Raw genomic sequence first — 22,263 nt, 5'->3', positions numbered from 1 at the left:
TTTCATTTTACAGGACATATTTACAGTTTTTTAAGAGCCTAAATGGATATTTTATAAAGCATTTTTTGGAAGTGTTTAGAGCATAAAAATCCTAGCATTACTGATGGTGGTACCTGATGCTAATCCCACTGAGAGGCTCTGGTGTCATACTAAATAAAAAGAACCAATCCAAATGCAAGCCAACTGCTATCACTTGACAACAGCGATAATGATGAGAGAGTCAATCCAATATCCGTGCCAGAGTCTTATCGATTCAATACCTTGATGAATGAAATCCATGATCAGAGCCTTCGATAGGCACGATATAATGAATTCTTACGCTTTATCTCTTTCTGTCCAAGTAAATGTAGACAGACTTAATTTTGCATTTGCAACAAATGTCCTATTTTTGTACCCAACACATAATGTTAAGGACAGGCTGTTTAAGGTTTATACGTAACCAAAGAAGACGTAAAGTAACTATACGAACAAGTTCAACGCAGCCTATTTTTTTTTTTCTTTTTATATATTTGCTAAAACAAACACAAAATACATATAAAAGACAGAGCAAAAGCACATAGAAAGAACAACACATGAACACAATAAATAGTCATATTGGACCCCAAGGGACATAACGTCCTTCCAGGCAGCCCTATGGATTAGATTATTATATTTTTTTCAGGAAAATATTCATATAATAATCTATCTACTCCTGTTCAAATGCTCAAATTTTTCTTGAAACAAAGAGGAAAAAGTTATTTGATACTTTAGAAAGCATTTAATCTACTTTGTGAAGTTCTTTTACTACCGATATATATCGAAGAGGAACCAATTAGAATAAGTACATGCAAATTACAGCCATACCGTAAATTTGAGCTTTCTAATATGGGCATTTCATGAACTGCGCTCACGAATGTGCGCGATGTTCTTTGCTACGAATATATTTTGCTGCGCTGATGTCCATAAATTAAGGGTTAGTTAAATTTTTGAGAGTAAAACAAATATGCTGAAAATTTTTTGGGTAGTAAAATGTAATAAGCATATTTGTTTTACTCTCAAAAATTTAACTTGTTTAACTTGTTTTACTCTCAAATGGAACTACAACAGTTTTTTAATTATTTTTTTCAATTAATTATTTTATTAGGGGCTTCACGACGACATATACAAGAAACACGAAAAATAAGGTTTCTGAGATTATTGCTAATACGCGCTACTAAATCTGAACTTGCCAATCACATTCAAAACGATCTCTTTCGACACTGTCTCTCACTTTATTATTTATCACCAGGGCCCGGATGTTGATGACATTCGTATCCTTTTGCATTTTTTTTTTTTTTTAATTTTTTAATACTTTTTCACTTTTAAGGCATTTTTCCAGGTCTTTAGGACATTTTTTGGCATTTATAAGATTTTTTTTCTTTTTTAAATCTTTTTCAAAATAAAAAAAGGAGGCTTAAATTTTTCAAACAAGAAAAAAAATGCATTACTTCCATCACTTAACCTGTATCTTCCTTTATAGACGGCAAACGAGGTTTAGAATCAGTTCCAGGTAAATATAGAATGTAGTGGAAATTCCAAGAGCTGGCAATCAATAACTGAAAGTGAATTCAAAAAATTCTGATCCTATGTGGGATGTTGAAAGCGAGGTATTCTCATCATATAAAAGATAACCGGCATATAGTACTTGCATGTACTACAAAGAGAATTTTGAAATCTGCAAATTCATGTTGAATGATTTTGATCCGTAAGAATGCTGCATGCAGTAAGATTTCGAGAGCCTTATTTTGCCTTGGGAATATTGAACTGATGACGTACGTAAAATCAGTCTTCAGCATTCTCGTTTCCACCATTCAGTGTTTGCAGAGAAGTATGGAGATTTTGATACTATCGATAAAGTCAGTGTGCTAAAAGTGGGGTTAAGCCAATTTGCTATCATGAAATTCGAAAGAAATAAAGGGAAAAAGAGCGGATTTATTGCCTGCAGAAAAAATTTTATTGTATTTACGGGAACTTCTAAAAGCTGAAATTGAAAGAGAAATTAACACTGTGAGTAGAGGGGCCATTCAAGTATTACGTAAGCAGATTTTCAGCCATTTTTGACCCCCCCCCCCTTGTCAGCAAAAGTCAGCAAAACATTGTTGACCCCTCCCCCCCACTTAGAATATTTCATATCTTCAAAAAGGGGTGATTGATGACGTAAGCAACCATCAAACCCCCCCCCCCCCGATGCTGACGTAATACTTGAATGACCCCAGAGATTAGATTGCCCCTCTCCTCCGAGATATCCCCGATAGCATCTGTTGATGTTGAGATAAGTTTATCTTGTCTTTAAAGAAATTTTTATTTCGTCTTGCAGATTTCATTGGCAATTTTTAATGAAATCAAATTGGCAATTATGTTGAGAAAATGATTATGATTTTCAATTGATACTATAAGAATTTTATTTTTCTTCTACCTCCACAGAGCCAATTTAATGTCTGGTTCATTATCTAAAGAAATTTTTTTTGTGTGTGTGTGCTATTTTAATAGCATTTTTTTTCATTTTCGGGGGAATTTTTCTTTTAGTGTTTAAGGCATTTTTTCGAATTTTTAGAGTATTTTTTCCGAGTTTTTGGGTCACTTTTTAGGGTCATTTCTCAGTACTTTTTAGGTCAACAAAATCTTGTCTAACATCATTCCAGAAATCTCTTGATGCCAGATGATTAAAAATAATTGAATCGGCGAGAAAAAAGAACAGTACAAGGACATTTAAGTTCTTTTTTCTGTTTTTTTTAATGAATCGGGTCGATAAATGTAGATCTAAACCATAGTTTCCCAAACTTTTTTTTGTCCCATCGCCCCCCCCCCGCAATCTAACCCATAGAATCCTATGTTATACCCGTAGCTTCTACCGCCCCCTGGAACATTTCATCTCCCCCAGGGGGGCGTTAACACCCACGTTGGGAATCACTGATCTCAACATTTAATGTAAGAGTAGTACTATACCAGCTGGTATACCTGAATATACATTTCTGGAACCTTCGTTGGTTCTTCAGAAATGTTTTAAATCTGAATCAGTGGACGAATAGTACCTGTCTAGCACTTGAAACGTGATTATCATGAATTGAGAATATTCGGCTAGTACTGTTCGCCGTAGGACTAGTACTTCACCGATTCAATTAATATAATCGTAATCTAATTGATTTCATTTTTCTTGTACGTTCGTCGATGCTGTCAGCTGATTCGAACCACTCTTAGTCAAATTATACGTCCTAAAGCAAAGATTACAATATATTTACTGTATCCATATCCCTTAATTTCTGAACGTCACTGTATCTATTACGTACCAGAGAGTCTTTCTTATCAGGTTGGTCTTTCATAATAATCAAGTTGGAATACGCAGGCGCCGAGATCTTAGAACGTTTCTCTCCCTCTCCGTTCGGTGCACCTAAGAAGACCTTATTGGAACCAGCGTGGTATTATGAAGATGAATCGTTTAATGATCTCACGAAAGGTCTGAATGTTTCGTGTGTTCCGTGAAATGGATTAGGGAACCTTTAATTAATTTCTATAAATGAGTATTCTTTTGATAAGAGCCCCTTGAAAACTTTTAAAGACTATGATGATTAGGGCTCGTATTTTCATGACGTCATATTTTTTCATGACAAGTCGTATTTTGGGCATTTTCGTCGTATTTCAAGCATTTTTGAGTGATCGGTCGTGTTTTTGTTACAAGCGATAGATAACTGTTTTTTGGTGATTCTTTTATCACTAAAAATTTTCATCTGTGAGCATTTTCTTCACATGTATGGTAGATACTGACAATGAACTCTTGTCTTTTCCTTTTTTTTTCTTTTTGGAAAAAGAAACTGTTGCATTCCCAGTGGGCACTTTTTGGTTCCCGGAGAATCCTTTTACTATGTTTCTGAATGGCACGCCAAGCACTTACGAAAGATGTTATACAGGGGGGCAAAAAGTCCGTAGAAACTTTAAAATTCATAAAAACCGGAAAAATACCGAAATAAAAACCGTTTGCAGGGTTAGTATCGAGGTAAAGAGGAATTTATTTTAAGACAAGGAAAAAACTCAAAAACTTACCAATAGGTGGCACTGACGTACACAAGTCAAAGAAAAGATACGCAAATAACGAACAGAATGCCTCCAAATCGTTTATTACAGCAGTATGTGTTCCACATAACCACTATCACAGGGGATAACACATTGCAGGCGAGTCACAAATCCAGCAACGGCAGAGTGCAGCACGTCCGGATGTATATATGACAAGTCTCGGCGGATCGCATCTTCCAGTTCCGATAGATTGGATGGACCGAATCGTTATAATTATCTTTGACTTGTGTATGTCAGTGCCACCTATCGGCTTTTTTGAGTTTTTCCTGTGAAAAAAATTCCCGTGACCTATTGATGCAAACCCTGCAAACCATTTTTTATTCCTGTTATTTTTCCGGTGTTTTAAAGTTTATACCGACTTTTTACTCACCCTGTATATAAACATCATTGCTGTGTGATCAGTGCATCTATTGCATTTTCCAGGAAAGAGGAGCCGAAATTATTCTAATAAGTGGGAAGCATTAGCATTGCCTTTATGAGAAAAATTCCGGCGATTGTATTCGTATGAGAGGAATATTTGTTTATCCATTACCCGATTTATCGGAGCAGACTCCATTACACCAATACTATTAACTTTGAACCTTCACTCGTATATCGGGTTTCCGTAGACGAGACTTTAATAGCTCATAACCCCCTCTTTCCCCCCCCCCCCCACCTCATCGCTCTGCCAATTAAATATAGTAGTACATTGAAGCCATGGTAGGGATGATGAGAATTTAAGAGTCATTTCAAACCATCTCTAAGATGACGAAAAATTTATAAATGTGGCTGGAAGTACATCCTTACCCCCCTCCCCCCCCCCCCGAGGAGTCACCAGCCACCTCCTCAGGAACTAATGGATATCAATATTGTTTACAATTGATGCTACCTACTTATATGTGATAATATGATGAATATGAATAAGGGGTTATTCAAGTATTACGTCAGCATCGATGGAGGGGGTTTCCGATTTGCTGCCTTTTGATGTGACGGCGGGGGGGAAGGGGGTTGGATAATGCTTACGTCATCAACCATCCTTTATGAAAATATGAAATATTCTTAATTTCCATCTTCTCGGTGAGCCAAAAACGAGAAAAACCTTTCAGTAGTTTGTGGGTACTTGAGACATTTCTCCCCTATTGATAAGTGCCTTACATAGCCACTTTTGTGATCTCCGAGTGTTTCGCGGATCCAAATGATGTGGAAATGTGTCCGGGCCACTTAAGTGCTCGGAAACTGTGCCACGCATCATTCAAGTGATCCGTAAGTAATCTGGGAATGTTCTGCGGGTAACTAGAGTGATGTAGAATCTCACTGGGGGCACTTAAGTGCTCTAAAACTACGTCACATGTCACTCAAGAGATCTCTAAATGTGCCACGGACCGCTTAAACGGTCTGGAATTGTACTACGGGTCACTTAAGTGATCTGTAAATGTGCCGCTTAGTTCATTTTCACAAAATTAGGTTTGAAGAGGGCAGGCCGCATCAGATAACCCCCAGGGCCATATTTGGTGCGTGGGCCAAGGACCTTTATGTGATTTATCATTGTATGGCTTAGAGCGTGGGTCGCAATGAATTTATTAAAGCTAATTTTTGAGTTCATAGCCTTCGAAATTAACAGAAATTGATTATAATCTTCTATCTATATATATAAAATTGATTTTCTGTGTGTGTGTCTGTGTGTGTGTATGTTCTCTATACAAATCTACAATTTTAGATCGATCGTCGCCCAAATTTTGCATATAGACCAATTGGGACCCGACTTGAACGATAGGCTACTTTAAAATTTCGTCAGACCAGGGCAAATGCCCCAAATGGGCAAAAAACCGTAGGGCAACAATGGTTTTTGGGCCTCAACAATCACTTTCCGAACGTTTACTTTGGTTACCGTGGTTCCCTAGCAATGCGTTTCAGACGTGTATATGCCTTTACAACGGTTTGTCACTTCTTTAATTCTGTTAGTATATGTATAATAGTTTATGCCTTTATAATGGTTTGATACATTTTCAATCCTGCCAGTAACCAGATTTTTTTTAATAGACGTCATAATCATCATCAGCATCGCTTTGAGGGTCCAGAAAATGGTGATCCTCATAGAAATCGGTGTTAAAATTGCCGATTTTACTGTAGAAATGCTGAAATTTTGTGGAGTTTTCTGTCACATCAATAATTTTAAAAATTGCATTGAATTCTAGATTTCTGAAATATTGAGTTCGATTAGAGATATACGAAGCCCATCAGATTAAATATGAAGTAATTAGCCCCGGACCTACTTTTGAGTTGGACATTCATGCAATAACATTGATTTCAACTTTTTATTTATATCTTCTCAAGCATGAAAATTAATGGCTCCGTATTGTCTTTTGATATTCAAATGCATAAATTTATAGTTTAGGATGTTTTAAAATTAATTATGGGCCCGTAAAGTACATCGAAGGAATTCCACAGCTTCAATTAAGCATTTTCGAAAGCTGAAACAGGCAGATGGATAACTTAAAGTTCAGGGGAGGGGGATCGAAATACTGAGCGACCCTTAAAAAAGGGGGAAAACATATATATATTCATTTCTACGTTTCTTTAAATCTCGATTTGTTTATTTCATGAAGTCGCGCAGGAAGTCACCATATTGGTTAATTTAGACACGGTTTGCAATGTCCCTCGAAGAAAGAGGGAGATATCACGTGATCCAAACAGCCTCATTGAAGAAAACCCGGGCAGCGCCGGGTATTATAGCTAGTAATATATAAATGTATTTTCTTCCGAAATTTCAATTAAAAAAATTATGTTTTGCATTAAAAAAATAAATTTTTGAGGAGGGGGTACGAGGCCACCTATGCACCCCGCCCCCCGTGTACGTCTCTTATCCCACCACAGAGTAATAATACTATTTATATATACTAATACTATTTATATCTTAAGTCTATGTATCCCACCAATATGCGTTAGGATTCAGAGGGGCAGAGCTGATGACGAAATTTTGCTGACAAGGAGGGGGAGGGAGTCAAAAATGGCTACAAATTTGCTGACGTAATACTTGAACGGCCTCTAAATGACTAAAGTCACCATACGATGAGTAAAATGCTGAAGATGCAACATGTGTTAATAGTGACGTGATTAATGCTATATGAGTATGATAATGTAGATTAAAAATAATAATGAGATGAATAATATGTAACCTGAGCTTAACTTGGGGAGAATATGATACGTGTAAGAAGTACTTACATTGACCTATCGAGTGTATCGATTCTCATAGTACCAGAAGGTTGAAATTAGCCATATAATACAAGTACATGTCAGAGACCCGGAACATTGGGTCTGGACATCTCGAGAAAAGTTTTTGGATTTTTTTAAGCCTATAAATATGTAAAAGTATCTGTGTTTTTATTAATCCAGTGTCGCAGATTTCACGAAGTTCATAATCAGAGTTGTGAAGACAATCATATCAGTTTTCGCAGAGCCTTCAGAACAGTGATTGGAGAACGAATGACGTTTACCAAAAATCACACCATGGTATATATATATATATTATTCAAGGTTATGAATTTATATGTATCAGTTAGATGAATAGTTTCCTTACACGTTTATAAATGCATATGGAAAAAAACTATTAATCTTTATCGCTAAAAATTAGACCCTCAAATTGTCATTAAATGAAATCAAGAGATAAGACTTACATTCTACGAATTACTAAACGCAACAGACTTATACCACTAGCTAATCTTACATGTACCTCGTACAACATTCCTTTGCGGAATTTCTAACGGATCGGTATATGTAGAAACGTGTGTTCTGAGTGTATGTGTAGATCTTTACGGATCCCTTTCAGACCCCTGAATGCACAAATGTGTGTTGCTTTCTATTACTGTAGATTTTTTTTTTTACTTCAGGGACTTAAGGTCTTTCTTAAGAGATTGCGTGAGTTTTGAGTTAGAAACATGGTGAATATGAACTTTGGGAGCTCCCATCAGAGGCAGTATTTAAAGTTGAACTTTCAGGGGTTTTTTTAAGATGGCTTCCAAGAGAAAGTGCCTCTTAAAAAAAAGTGATATTTATTGCATACAATTTAGCAATAAAATTCTGGAAAAATTGCATGTGAAATTAAATATATTCTGAACCATCTTGGCTGGAAAAAAAATCGAAAGAAGTGTCGAATCATTTCTTCACAAAAAAAAATGAAAATGTAAATATTTGCCGACATTTTTTTTTAATGCATTTTTTAAGCATCAAAAATTCAAAAAATCTAGAAAATTCCAATAAATGAATGATAGGATTTGGAAGGTATATATATATATATATATGTTGCTAGATTTGCGCTTGTTTCTTGTTCTTGCTGGTACTGCCACCCGTGTTTCATATTTGGAAGTAAAGATGTTAAATGCTTGAATTTTCATCCTAAATATATATTGCAGAAACACTATAAAATCACTTACAATATCAGTTGGGGGGGGGGGGGTTAAGCTGCTGTAGGGAAAGATACGGTTTAGAGAAGTACTAGTATATTTCTGTTCGTGTTGATTTAGGCAGATGGCTCAATAGTCATAAAATTTCAATCACATTCGTGAAAATTTTTTAATAACATTGAAAGTAACATAAAACTGACATTTTCCATTTGAGATATACATTCATCTTACACTCATAACAAATCTCCTCCGAAATGTTTTTCCCGTGCATGTTCTATTTCTTATATCTTCCGCGTAAATTTTTAACATCGATCTCGACAGATCGATGTATATATATATATGTCGGGGGAACTGATGGTAATTCTACGCCTTTCTTTGGCTTGAACGAAGGAAGCAGAATGAAAAGTACCTAAAGGGACCTTCCTATGCTCCCTATGTATAGAGCGAAGGAACCAAAATGAAAAGTAGGTTCCCTGTGTATCACAGAGTAAGAATAATATCTTTATATCTTTATATCTTTAGTCTATGCTGTGTATAGAGGCCATCATAAGAAAGGGAAAATCATAAAACTCTCATGCTTTTGTATATACGTAGTTTTAGTTGACGTTCTAGTAAAATGCAACTGATATCACGAGCATCGAGATTCTTGTTCGCATGGGTAACATATTTATGGGCCTATATACACTTAATTATATTTATGCAATATAGCTTCTCCATTTAATTAGGTTGAAGACTTCTCTCACGTATTTCAAATAAAATGAGTCTATCTTCTTCGATGCTGTATCATCTTCTTATTTGGCTGCATCTTTTCTCATTTAATCAAGTAGCTAAGTGGGAAATATTGCAGCTTCCGAAGAAAACGATATCTCAATCGAAACACGTTGGAAGATTATAGATAGGACACACGTGAATTTGAAGAGCACTTTATGCTTACAGCCGATCGTTACCCTTTCCGAAATAAGGACGTGACGGCTTACGAGAGAGAGCCGAGATTGAGTATAAGAATCATTTAATGAGTCTTCTACAAATGCCCTTAGATTCAATAAAGCTACCGATATTTTTCTGTAGAAGAGGAATACCGTATTCTGTATTCTTGGTTTCGAGAAATCTTGGACCCAGTAAATAAATTATGGAACTTCATTATTTCGCAGATTTAAAAATTTACTTAGGATTTAAGGAATATTTTATCGTATTCTAATTTCTTAGTGTGACTATAAGGTGACAAAAAGTTATTGCAAATAACGCTGTAAAAGAACGCCATCAAATTCATAGTTGCCAGTACCGTGCAGCACAAAGTTTTAGGCGCAACAAATGTGAATTATGATTTGTGGAAACTCTGTGACGTGAGAATTCCGCGTCTTGAAATTTCCACAAATCAGAATTCACAACGTCAGTGTAGTGTGTTTTGTCTTTAAGAACGATAAGCAAAATTTGGGAAACAGTTTTCATAACTGATAATCATGAACTGTTTCCGTAAATCAGGCTTTGAACATGGTCAAGAAATTCTGTAGTGATGCTGATACCAAAACAGTGGAATAATGTAGCAGCTCTAAGATCAATTATTATAATTATACATTATTAAAATATCGGAAACAGTTTCGTAACTGATGATAAATTTTAATAATTATTAATTATTATCCTGTGTCAATGTTGATGATTAAGTTGCAATTTGTAGACATTTTACAGATCCGCGATTGATTTACAAGCTCGACTGTAGGTTCACAGGTACTATTCTGATCAAAACATGCGAATTAAAACTACAATAAAACTGTTAAAACCATTACTACCGTTTTCTGAATGGAATGCATCAATGTTTCATTTGATGTATCCCATTCAGAAAATAGAAATATCTGGAAGTCATTTTACTGAAGAAAATTGACCAACTTTATTGAAGATTTTTTTTTAGTTTTTTGCTATAGAAAGGTATTTTCTATATCTTTATTGTCTCCATTATAGCTTTTTATATCCCCAAATGAATATACTTTATGTATAATATGTTGTATTATGTATAAATTTACATATGTTGTATTAAGTATAAATGTACATATGTTGTATTAAGTATAAATGTACATATGTTGTATTAAGTATAAATGTACATATGTTGTATTATGTACATATGTTGTATTATGTACATATGTTGTATTATGTACATATGTTGTATTATGTACATATGTTGTATTATGTATATATGTTGTATTATGTATAAATGTATACATAATACAACATATAATAGTAATCAACGTCCTATAAACCATGCCAAATTGCTTTGAATGTCTTAGATATTATTCTTCAAACTTTTATTACTGATACGATTTTTTTTATTCTGCATTGATCGTGAATTATGAAATGGCAAATCCGTCAAATGTGTATAAATAGCTGTAATCATCAAACCCGATCAATACATTGTTTATGGTTCCAGTTACAAGATATTGATCAATCATTTTCTGAAAATATTTCAAAGCGTCGCTTTTCCTTCATGCATGATCAAATATTGATCAAGTCATCTTTAGCATTCACGTGGTGTATTTTCTACTCTTTCAAGACCTTTACGCGATATTTGCTCGTAGTAATCAGTATTTACTTTGAGTGAAATTCACATACGAAGGGAAAAATTCTAATCCATATTCATTCAACAGTCCTTTTAAACATTATAAAACTTGAAGGAAATCTGTTTAAACCTGCTTATTTCGCATTTTCTTATACTTTATGTGAATATATCCAATGATATATGTCTTTATTCGAAAAATATATTAAAATTTAAGCAAGCGGAAAACTGTTATTTATTTTATGCAAATTGAAACACGATAGCCTACCTTATTTTATTTCATGTGGATAATTAGATAATGATTTTTATTGTTATTTTCTCCAATTGAATTTCGCACGGAATAGTTGCTCCAGGAAGATAATGTGTTAATGTATAATATTCAAGATTTAAAAAAAACCCGAATGAAATAATCAGAAATGGATTATAAACAATCAAATATGAGATGAAAAGAATATCATAAAATTAATCTTTTCTTCATTCATATTCATTGATGCATTTAACGAATGATGAATAAATATTTATTTTTAAACAAAGGAAAATGAGATTTAATGGTTGTAAAGTGATACTGTGCGTATTGAAAATTTTTACGAAAATTATTCTTTATTTAACATCAAGTAAACACCACTCTGGTATATTTACTGGATGGACGAGAAGCCCTGGACACATTTGTATGTATGTATGTATTTTTGATTTGAAGTTGAAATAAATATGATTTTGCTGAAATTGTAGTTGAATTAGCATATCACTGATAGCAAAATTCAACTTTTTAAATTTACACTTATATGTTCCCCCGTTTATTTAAAAAGTTCAAATTTCACTCACAGAATGTCACTTTAAATCTAAAAACTCCGCATACATAAAATGCTACGCAAACGGTGCATAATTAATGTTTATGACACAATTTGCGTTTTGTATAAAACTATCATTTTTCACACGCACATAGATGATGACTTTAATTGGTCTGATCAATCAATAGTAGATGATTCGAATTGCTCATTTGAGGTGAAATTATTCAAATGATGGTAGAGAGAGAGTCAAAGTATATATATCACCTCATATATTCTTTTATTCTGTTGGATCTAGCAACATCGGACGTCCTCAAAAATGTATGAAAAAATTTATAAGTGCATTTCAGCGCACCCACAAACAAATAAACACGAAAAGAAATTAACGGCGGAATGCAATTATTAAAGCCGCAAAAAGTTATTAAACTTTCTTCGCTACTCATCGTCTCTCGCTCTTCTTGGCGACATCTATAAAAAAAAAATTTCTTTTCACTTTCTTTTCCTGTCTTTCCTCCAGCTTCTCTCTTGTATTTTTTTTTTTCCTAATATATAGAAACTAGTTATTTCTCTTTTTTTTCTCTCTCTCTTTCTTTACTTTGTACTGCGTCGGTATGACTGGTATTAGCGTAGCAGATCATGCGTTATTTGAAAACGCCGTCACTCTGATTCATTTTATAGTTTTATGGATATTTAAATGAGTAGAATTAATGGTAATTTTTTTTCAAAACTTTTGAAGACGTCACCTTGGGACCCTTTCCTTGTGAATTCTACAAAAGAAAACTGAAAAAAAAAGTGTGTTTTTTTTCCGCTTGAGTAGAGATAGAAGCATATCCCCAACTATTTGCGCAGCCAAAGAGTTGTACTGCAAGGTACAGAATCTAATACCTAACTTACATGTTTAAAAAACAAGTATTATCTCAATGCATATAGAAATGTCCTCTCCACTTGTCAATACAAGATTCATTGAGAGACTGGTTATTTGTGGACATGAAGATTACAAGGAAGAAAATCTTCATCACTGCCCCGACGGGGACCCGAACCCCGGTCTCTCGCTTGCAGGACGAATGCTCTACCATCTAAGCTATGGAAGCAGATAGAATGTTTCAACCTTGGAGCGTATATACTCCAGCAGCGAGCACTCGTCCGGCAAGCGAGAGACGGGGTTCGAGTCCCCGTGGGGGCAGTGATGAAAATTTTCTTCCTTGTAATCTTCATCTCCACAAATAACCATTCTCTCAATGAATCTTGTATTAAGTATTATCAAGTTAGAGTAAAAACCCGGGAGCGACGGAAGTCAAAAATGTTTTGTATTGCTCGAGTAATAAACACATTATGTTCACTTGGATATGTTTGAAGACCATACGTCACACATTCAATAAATATGTCCCGTTTTTGGTAAATTTCCCATCGCCCAAACTGAGAGTGAACAAGCTATATTTGAATGATGAGTGATGTGCTGCTTCTACAAAACCACGCATGTACCTCGTTCATATTCCTCTTCGGAACTTCTAACGAATTGGTACATGGTGGAATGTGTCCGTGTCGTGAACCTAACGTGAAGCTTGTTTCTGTATAATGTCTGTTATACTGTGGCCATCTACCACATATTTTTCAAATTATGAGTGAAGTTTAATGTTTGATGATTTTACCGTTGTAGGCCTGTTGCTCTCTAGGGCGAGACTTTTTAACTGGGAGATCGGCTTGCATTCGCACCTCGAAGTTGGGATATTGGTGCGTTGCTGAGCAATACCATTCAAATGATTGGTCCTGCTTTAGCAACATGAGCACATGTTTTTCGGAGTCCCTGCAAGAGTACGTTGTTCTTCGCACACATCAATTGCTCTAAATGTTCAAGTAGTCATGTTGAGTCATTTCGCTTATACTCTGAGTCTATAGTAAGTTGTCACTTGTTCTCTCACCTCAAAAAACGTTCACATCTGGCTCAATATTTTATTCATAATAATATGAATGTGATAATATCTGAATGTATAATATCTGCCGCAATATGGCTTCAACAACATGGACATGATTTTTTCCAAATTGAAATGGGAAAAGCAGTGAATTTCCTACATTAATTTTGTCGTAAGCATGCTTCTTTTTTATAATTAAATATGGAACTTTATTTTAGATCAGCGATATTTTTATTTATTACATTTTTTTTCACTTCAATTTTGGAATGTCGCATTTAACAGAAATGAAAATTAGTGTTTTTATGCTTTTCTATTAAGAATTGTAGCCATTTTAGAATCATACCCAGCAAATAGCATGCTATTCACTGGGTAAAATATTCTATGAACGTTTTGTTCTTATATTTTTACGCTTGTAGTCTATTAATCATTATAAGTTTTATATTTGATATTTAAAAATGTATAACATGCATAGATTACTGTTATATTTCACATTAAAAATAATTTAAACTGAAATTACGTTGATTCGTAACGGCGTAGGATTTTGATGTTTGCAGGCACTTCAATCTTATTGCCTTGGGAAAGATTCGTGTGACAGTATATCATCAGAAATGTTTTTTCCCCTACAGTATTGTAACTCACCGTAGTTCAAATTCTAACTACCAGAGCCCGAATCATATGCATTTGCATATTTTGGCTTTTTTTAACATTAATATGCATATAAATACATAAAATAAAAGAATTTTCAGAGTAAGTGCACATTTTTGAAGATTTATTTAAGCTCAATCACTTTTTTTTAAATTAATTTTTCAAATAAATATTGCTCGTAATGTTTTCATAATACGGGTTTTTCTTGAGTTGGGATTTAGTGAGTTAATAAATTGTTTATAATTATATATTTTAAAAATATATAATTACGCTTGAAAATTGTAACGCTATTTCTAGAGATATTTTTTATAAATAGTGTCGAAATTTTTGTTAGTTGTATATCGTTACTGAGCACCTACAACAAACTAAAAATTAAAAATACCTTAATAAAAAATATGCAGAAGTTATTTGCATATGCAGTATATACATACGTGGGAATATATTTATGTAAATGAAATATGCACTAAGAAATAGAAAATATGCATTTTAAAAACACATCTGCTTTTTTGCATAGTGATTTTTTGTTATAAATATTTTCTTATTTTTGGTATAAATTTCGTACTCTAACTTTTTCAGGATGGTTTAGTGCATATTTTTGAATTTTTAATACAAATACAACGCCACAACAGGCAAACTGCCCAACGAGGTGGCTGACTTAAGAACATCATGGATCCCCGAGCCCCTACCCACTACTGCTACACCACACATGCACCCCCCACCCCGCCCCGCCCCGCCCCGCGGAACCCCCCAACGAATCGGTACATGCGGGAATGTGCGTGTACGTGTAGTGCAACCTGACGTAAAGTTTGTTTCTGTGTAAATGCTTGTTATGTGTAGTGCTGTCATCTGCCCCCAGTTTTACTAACTATGAGTGAAGTGTTATGGTTGAATTATTTACCGTTGTAGGACTGTTGCTCTCTGTGGCGAGACTTTTTAACGGGGAGATCGGCTCGCATTTGCGCCTTGAAGTTGGGAACCACAGAAAACCAACTTCAGCCGACCACCACTGTGGGGTTCGAACCCGGATCCTCGCATCACGAGTCCGGCACTATAACCACTCGACCACCACAGCGGCGACTCGACCACCACAGCGGCATATATTAATGCATATTTTGTCACTTTTAAGTTTTAAGTGTATATTTCGGCATTTTAAGTGCGTACTCGCATATTTTTAGAGCATATTTCGCTAGTTTTTTAATTCATATAATCCGGACTCCACTCATTAATTATTTAAATAATTTACATCACTTTCAAAATATTTTCGTGTGTCTGAAGTTTTCAACACAACAGTTGAACACCGATCGCGTGTGGGAATGGTGCTAGTCCCCTAACTAATTAATTCAACCATTCCATATACATGCAAAATTTAAATGCCAGCTCTTTTGAGACTTTCAAAATATTCTATTCTGTTTCTTATATGCACACGAAATAATATCGTCATGAAGAATTCCCAAATTTAAATTTTCGCATTTCTTCGCGTGTAAGTAATTTCTTCATTTTAGTCCGCGGGGCGTAATTAGTTTACATTAAAGACAACAAATTTACACCAGTTTCTATCAAATTATAATAGATCCACTTGCTCTCAAAGGATTTCTTGAAAATCAACCGCAAAAAAAAAACAAAAAAAAAAACAATTTAATTCAATTTTCTTTGTTCGGAACAACAATATTCTCATTTATTGGATTCCCTCCCACTTCAATTTTGTAATGTCGCATTAAATTAGTGGTGTTTCGATGCTTTCCCAATCAGCATTGCAGGCATTTCAGAATGTTACCGAGAAAATATTTAGTATGTTATTAAAGCAGGAAAAATATTGTATTATCAATGTTTAGTTTTTATATATTTTAGGCTCGTTATATTATTTTGTTCATTCGAAGTTCGATATTATGATATTTGAAAATGTATAATATGCTCAAATTATTGTTGTACTTCACCTTAAAAATCATTTTGAACTGACATTGCGTTGGTATGAAACGGTGTGAGAAATTTAAACAGTGAAAACAGAAAAATTGTTCAATGGATTGAATATCAAATTAGGATAAATAAGGTATGTATATATTTGTCTTTGTTCCGATTTTTACATATGGATGTGAATGGAAAAAAGTCGTCGGAATCAAATTTTATTTTCCGTTGAATTCATAATTCGGGGAGAGAAAGTTATTAAAGGCCATTACTGAAGTTTTGTAAAGAATTCAATGGTAAGCTTATTAAATAGATTTTTATTGGAATTTTATAGGAATAAAAAACTTATCTATTAACTCAAGAGTAATATTATTTGTCCTACTGAGTTTTCACAAATATTTCCAAGAAATTAGTCGTATTTCGCTGGTAAACCTCTTTCGAATCAACTGGAAAGCATATGCCTATACAATGCTAATGACAGGAAAATCACGATGTAACCTTAAGCTGCTTAAAATAAACAAAATAATAGTAAATTTCGAATTCGACAAATCTATTATTTTCAGGCCCGTGAGGCTTATCACTCTTTTGATTTGAATAAATATTGTAAGACACAATATTCATTGTGTTAAGAATTAAAGAAATAAGCAAATTGTTTCATTCTATAAGTTTTTCGTGTATTTCTCTCACACACTCAATTCATATACGGTACTGTTTAAAGAGTGAAACCGAAGTACTAAAAATCAGAGAGCTTTTGTTTGAAAATTCTAGAGAAATTGGAATCTTCTATACGCCTTTTCATCATTCTAAAATTAAATATTTTTATTGGTTTGAGTTCTAAGGTGAGCTATGATTTGTAATATTTAAAATTTTTGTCTAATCTAATAAGCCTAAAACTGTTAGTCTCTGAAATTCATGGGAACTACTCCAGACCACAAAGCAATTGTAATAGCCTTTAATGCTAATAATGGGGCTGAATAGCATTTTAATGCATGTAAAACTCGGTAAATATAGTCGTCCCTCGGTATTTGTGCGGGTTATGTTCTGGGGAGGACCGCGAATACGGAAAATCCGCAAATGACACAAACCATAAACTTTTGTTTTTTAGGCATCTCTTTTTTTCTGCTTTGTGCAAGGCAAGTAGGAGGGGACACCCTGTGATACTCGGCGATGTTTTCTGAAAGAATATTATAACGTTTCTTCTTTATTTCAGTTAATTCATTAGAGTATGGAAACAAGGCTTTTTTTCTACCAATTTTTCTACACGTCAAAAATATACCAAACATGGGTCTTTGTCATGGAAGTATTCAAATGCTAATTTATTCTTACGATTTTCAGTACCTTCCGACTTCCAGAACGAAATATCGTTTAACCCATAATTTTCCAACCTTTTCGTCCTATCGCCCCCTTCTTAAGAATTTTTTTTCTCCCAGCGCCTCCAACGCAATCTAACCCATAGAATCCTATGCTATACCCGTAGCTTCTACCGGCCCCTGGAACATTCCATCGCCTCCAGAGGGCGTTAACGCCCACGTTGGGAATCACTGGTTTAAACCAATCCAGGAAAAGTGTTTTCTTAGTTTAAGCTTTTCTGATGTTTATACAACATATTGGAAGATGTGGCATGCTTTCTCTTCGGTGTTGACGGACGGTTCAATAATGACGGCTATAATATGCAAGTTAAGTAATACAGTAGAGCATCGATTATCCGAATACCGATCCAATCGCCAAATTCAAATTTTGCGCGCCACGTAGAAGTTCCACTAGCGGCCGATAGTCTCAACTGTGAAGTGAAAGAAAACTTTGGATTTCTTTTCCTAAACTGTAGGCCTACTTTAATGGCCATTTTGAACTTGTCAAACTAGGCTAGCAGTTTGACAAGTTCACCTTTAATACACCTCTGTGTTACTTGTAAGGGTGCGAACATAGTGCACGCGGGGGTTTCCGATCCTGTAAGTATAAGCCATTACGGATTGGTTAAAAGACCTGAAATTTAAGTTTTTAACCAATCCGTAACTGCGCGGATTTGCAGAATCAGAAACCAGCGTGCACTATGTTTGCACCCTAAGACGTGTGATACAAAATATATACAGTTTTGTGTTTAATATCACTGTTTTTTTTTATTTCAAATTGCTCCTATGGCACCGGTACAATTTCTTTTCCATGAATGATCGGCTACCCGAAAAATCAGTTATCCGAACACCCTTAGTCCCCAATTGTTTCGGATATTCGATGATCTACTGTATATAACTTGTATTAATCTTTGTTGCACCCAAAGAAAACATCACTATCTACGTGAGAGACGTGGATCCGGGGCTATAGACTGGAGTAGCAGGTGTAGTTACAGCAACGGCTGATCGAATTTCAAGTTCTTTTTTCTATATCAGATTGTAGATTCATTGATGGTTTAATAACGGGAAACCGCGCAGCAATGCAATATTGCGAATTTTTCTCTCAGGTTTTTTCAATTTCAGAAACATTTGAAGTACAGTCTTTTACAGGCATTTACAGAAGTACTAGAAAAACCTTCAGAAGAGGTTTTAAAAACGTTTATTTAACATATGCAATTTATATTTTGTTCTAGTACGAGAATTAGCACTGCAACGGTGTTTCCCAGGAAAACTGGGAAAGAAACCGTGAATACGATAACTGCGAATATGAAATCCAGAGGACCGCTTCAACTACTAGTAGTTAAGAGGTACTATTTACTACCAGTCCTTAAGGTCACGTGACGTGAAACAGTAGTTAGAGGGGGAGAAAATTTTTGGTTTCGAGAGTAACAGATCTCTAACCAATCGGGATGCCGTTTGAAGCCTACAACTACTACTAATTATTTAACAATCGTTTTTCCGCAGTGGGTTGTGGCAGCGATTTCATGTTTACAAACAAACATGTTGTAAACAAACTTTTTTTTTCCGAAGGACTCGCCATACATTTTTTTGTCACCCGTGTTTTGCAATTTTTTTTACTCTAATATCGCTGGCTAGTTTAATTATTTTGTAACCGTATGAGGACTTTGCATTTTTCATCTTGCGACTTTTTTTTAGAATAAGATTCAGTATATAATAATAGTCAAAGTATTTTTCTTGTCCGAGCTCATGGACCCCACTTTTGGATGCTTGAAGAAGCGAGTATCTGGGACCCCAGCTGCATATAAGTGGGTCACATACTGATGAAATCAAAATTTGAAAAAAAAAATTCTTACAACAAAATGTAAGATTTTAAATTAAGGTTACCGGCACTAGTTGAGCCTATGGCCGTATTGTGCCTTTTCGGGGCAGACTTTCCCTTTTTTTTTGAGGGGGGGGGGGGCTCTTCTTGAAAGGGTTATTATGCAAAATAATTATAGATTTTTGGGCCCCCTATTCACCTCGGGAGCCGTACTTGAGGCCCCAGCTGAATACTGTTTTTAATATTGAGTGCTACTTTTTTTTAAAAACCAATTCGTTAAATGATTTTTTATTATCCATTTTTATTCCTTTTAAATTCATTGAAACAACGAATTGCAAATTCTTTCTGGAGCAATTAAAATAATAAATTATTGATAATTTATAATTAAAAGAATTAACTGCCTTGCTGCGTATTGTAGTTCTGTATTTTAAACTATGGGTTTCTCCTCAGTATTAAAAAATATTATCAGAACATGATTCTCTATGAATGAGCACTTACCTGTTAATGCAAGTGAATACTTCAATATTTAAAAGATATATACTTCTATATTAAAGATCTTTCATCAATTTATCTGTTTCATATTTAGCTTCCAACAAATAACTTCACCTGATAACTTTCATTTGATCGTATATTTCATTTCAGTTGATTAGAAGATGAATGATTGATTGAAGTTGATTAATAGAAACATGAATTGCATAACAACTTGCACACATGATTTGTCATACAAAAACATTTTATTTCAAACATATATTCATAGAAAGTTATCATAATCACAATTTATTTGTTGTACTTTTCTTAGAAATCGCATCCTTCAAGAATATAATTTTTTGAGATTCATTAATTTTCATCTGCATCTTCAAATGTTGATTTACCTGAAATTAGAAAGAGGAAGAAAAAAACACTTTTATTATGCTTATCAATCTTTAAATGTACTGTATATTTGATTTCAAATTATAACAGTCTTTATTTGCATAAGTAGAGATAATTCGTGCACAATAGCACTTTGTTGACTCGCCACCATTTTATCACAGTAGGATCCAAAATGCATCAACTGTGTTTTACAAGGGAGGCCTGGCATTGCACACAGATGCACTTGTTCATGTCTAGATGTATTTACCTAGGGCTTCACAAATCTTAGGAGCCAACATTGCAAAAAAGAAAATCATACTGACACCTAAAATTTTCTATGCAGATCACAAAATATTTGGAGTTTATGTCTGCATCTTCCGATATGTGAAGATCATCACCAATTGCTAAAAAAGTTGAATATAATTTGTTTTTACTTTGGATTATTTCTGCTAAAAATATGCTTGGCTGCCAAGAAATTTGGCCGGCACCTAAAATGTTTTTCAATTTTTCGAGCCATGGTTCTACCCTAAAATTTTGGTCAGACAGATGAAGTGAAAAAACCTATTGGCACGCAGCTAACTTCAAATTTTCACTTTACTTTCAGCTTCGCTCTAAAACACATCCTTAGCAACCTCTTGTGGATCAGGGAACCCTATTTAAATTAACATAGAAATTTTGCAGTGTTGTATGGTCTTACTAGTTAAAAAGTATATTATTATTTGTCGTCAAACATATTGTTTTAATATTTCCATTCACAAAATTTGCTCATCAGTAAATATAACACGTTTTTCAAAGAATTAATATTGCTTTTCAGTTAGCAAAGCTTCTAAAGGTTTTTTTTAATGTCCTCCCTCTCATTTATATAGCCAAGACAGGTTTTTCAACAGTATACATGTTTTTACTTGCACTGGTCAAATTTTGAGTGGTACAGGTAGCCATTAAGAAATCTATCTTAATTTGCTCAATTCAATTATGTCAAAAACAGTTGTTCTTTCAATAGTATCTGAAAAAATTATGATTATAAAGAAAATTACTCATAGCAAGATATTTCTCGAGAAAAACCAATATGGTATGGACTAAAAACAATGCCACCTTTCCCCCCCCCCCCTGCTTATTTTGTTTTTGCACACATAAAATGAGTTGCTGAAATTACAATAATTTCAGAGGGAAGTATATTTCTGTTAAGTTTTAGATTGAGAAATATTCAAGTGATTGTACAGTTTACAATTTTTATGAATTTTCTCAACTTAAAATTGAATGTGTATGAAATAGGTTATTTTAATCATGGTGCAACATAAATAAGACACTGAAATACAACATTTCTTAATAAATATGTGAATTTATGTAATACAACCTCTCCGAAACACTGTTATGTCTGCGATCTGATATAACACCAAAATTCTTTGGGTGGGATGGTGGCATTAAATCGGGGGTTCGACTGTATTTGTTCCACTAGGGTTGTTGATACAAATGAAATCAGTGAAAATGATGCGACACAATGTTAAAATTTATGTCATTAAATCATGCATGGAAATATTTTATTTTACATGAAAATAATAATGGAAACTGTTGCTCAAAGTCAAATACAAAGAATTAAAATTACCTTTTGTTTGCTCTGGTATAATTGTTTGGTAACTTTGAAAACCTTCACATAACTTCGTAGCTGCCTACAGCAAATTTCCTGGGAAACAAAATTTTTCAAGAGTTAGAAAAGTCTCACAAATGTATATACAATATATATATATATATATCAGCTGTTTACTAACAACATCGTTAAAAAATAAATGCTTGTTAAAAGTTTAAATGTTAAAAGTTTCAGTTCCATAACATCTCAAAATGTTATATTTTAAAGTTCTTAAGTATTCGACATGGAAATTTTTTTTTTGTCGTTACCCATACACACAAAATCAAAAACAATTTTTGGCAAAAAATTCAATTTGAACACACACAGCAAGGCCATAACCCAAATACTGAAGTAGTAATATGTTTCAAAC

The sequence above is a fragment of the Pholcus phalangioides genome, unplaced genomic scaffold, assembly GCF_987345545.1.
Source record: "Pholcus phalangioides strain wild (caught in Gottingen) unplaced genomic scaffold, Ppha-v1.0 ptg000015l_1, whole genome shotgun sequence".
Lineage (NCBI taxonomy): Eukaryota > Metazoa > Arthropoda > Arachnida > Araneae > Pholcidae > Pholcus > Pholcus phalangioides.
Note: the sequence above shows the minus strand (reverse complement) of the source record.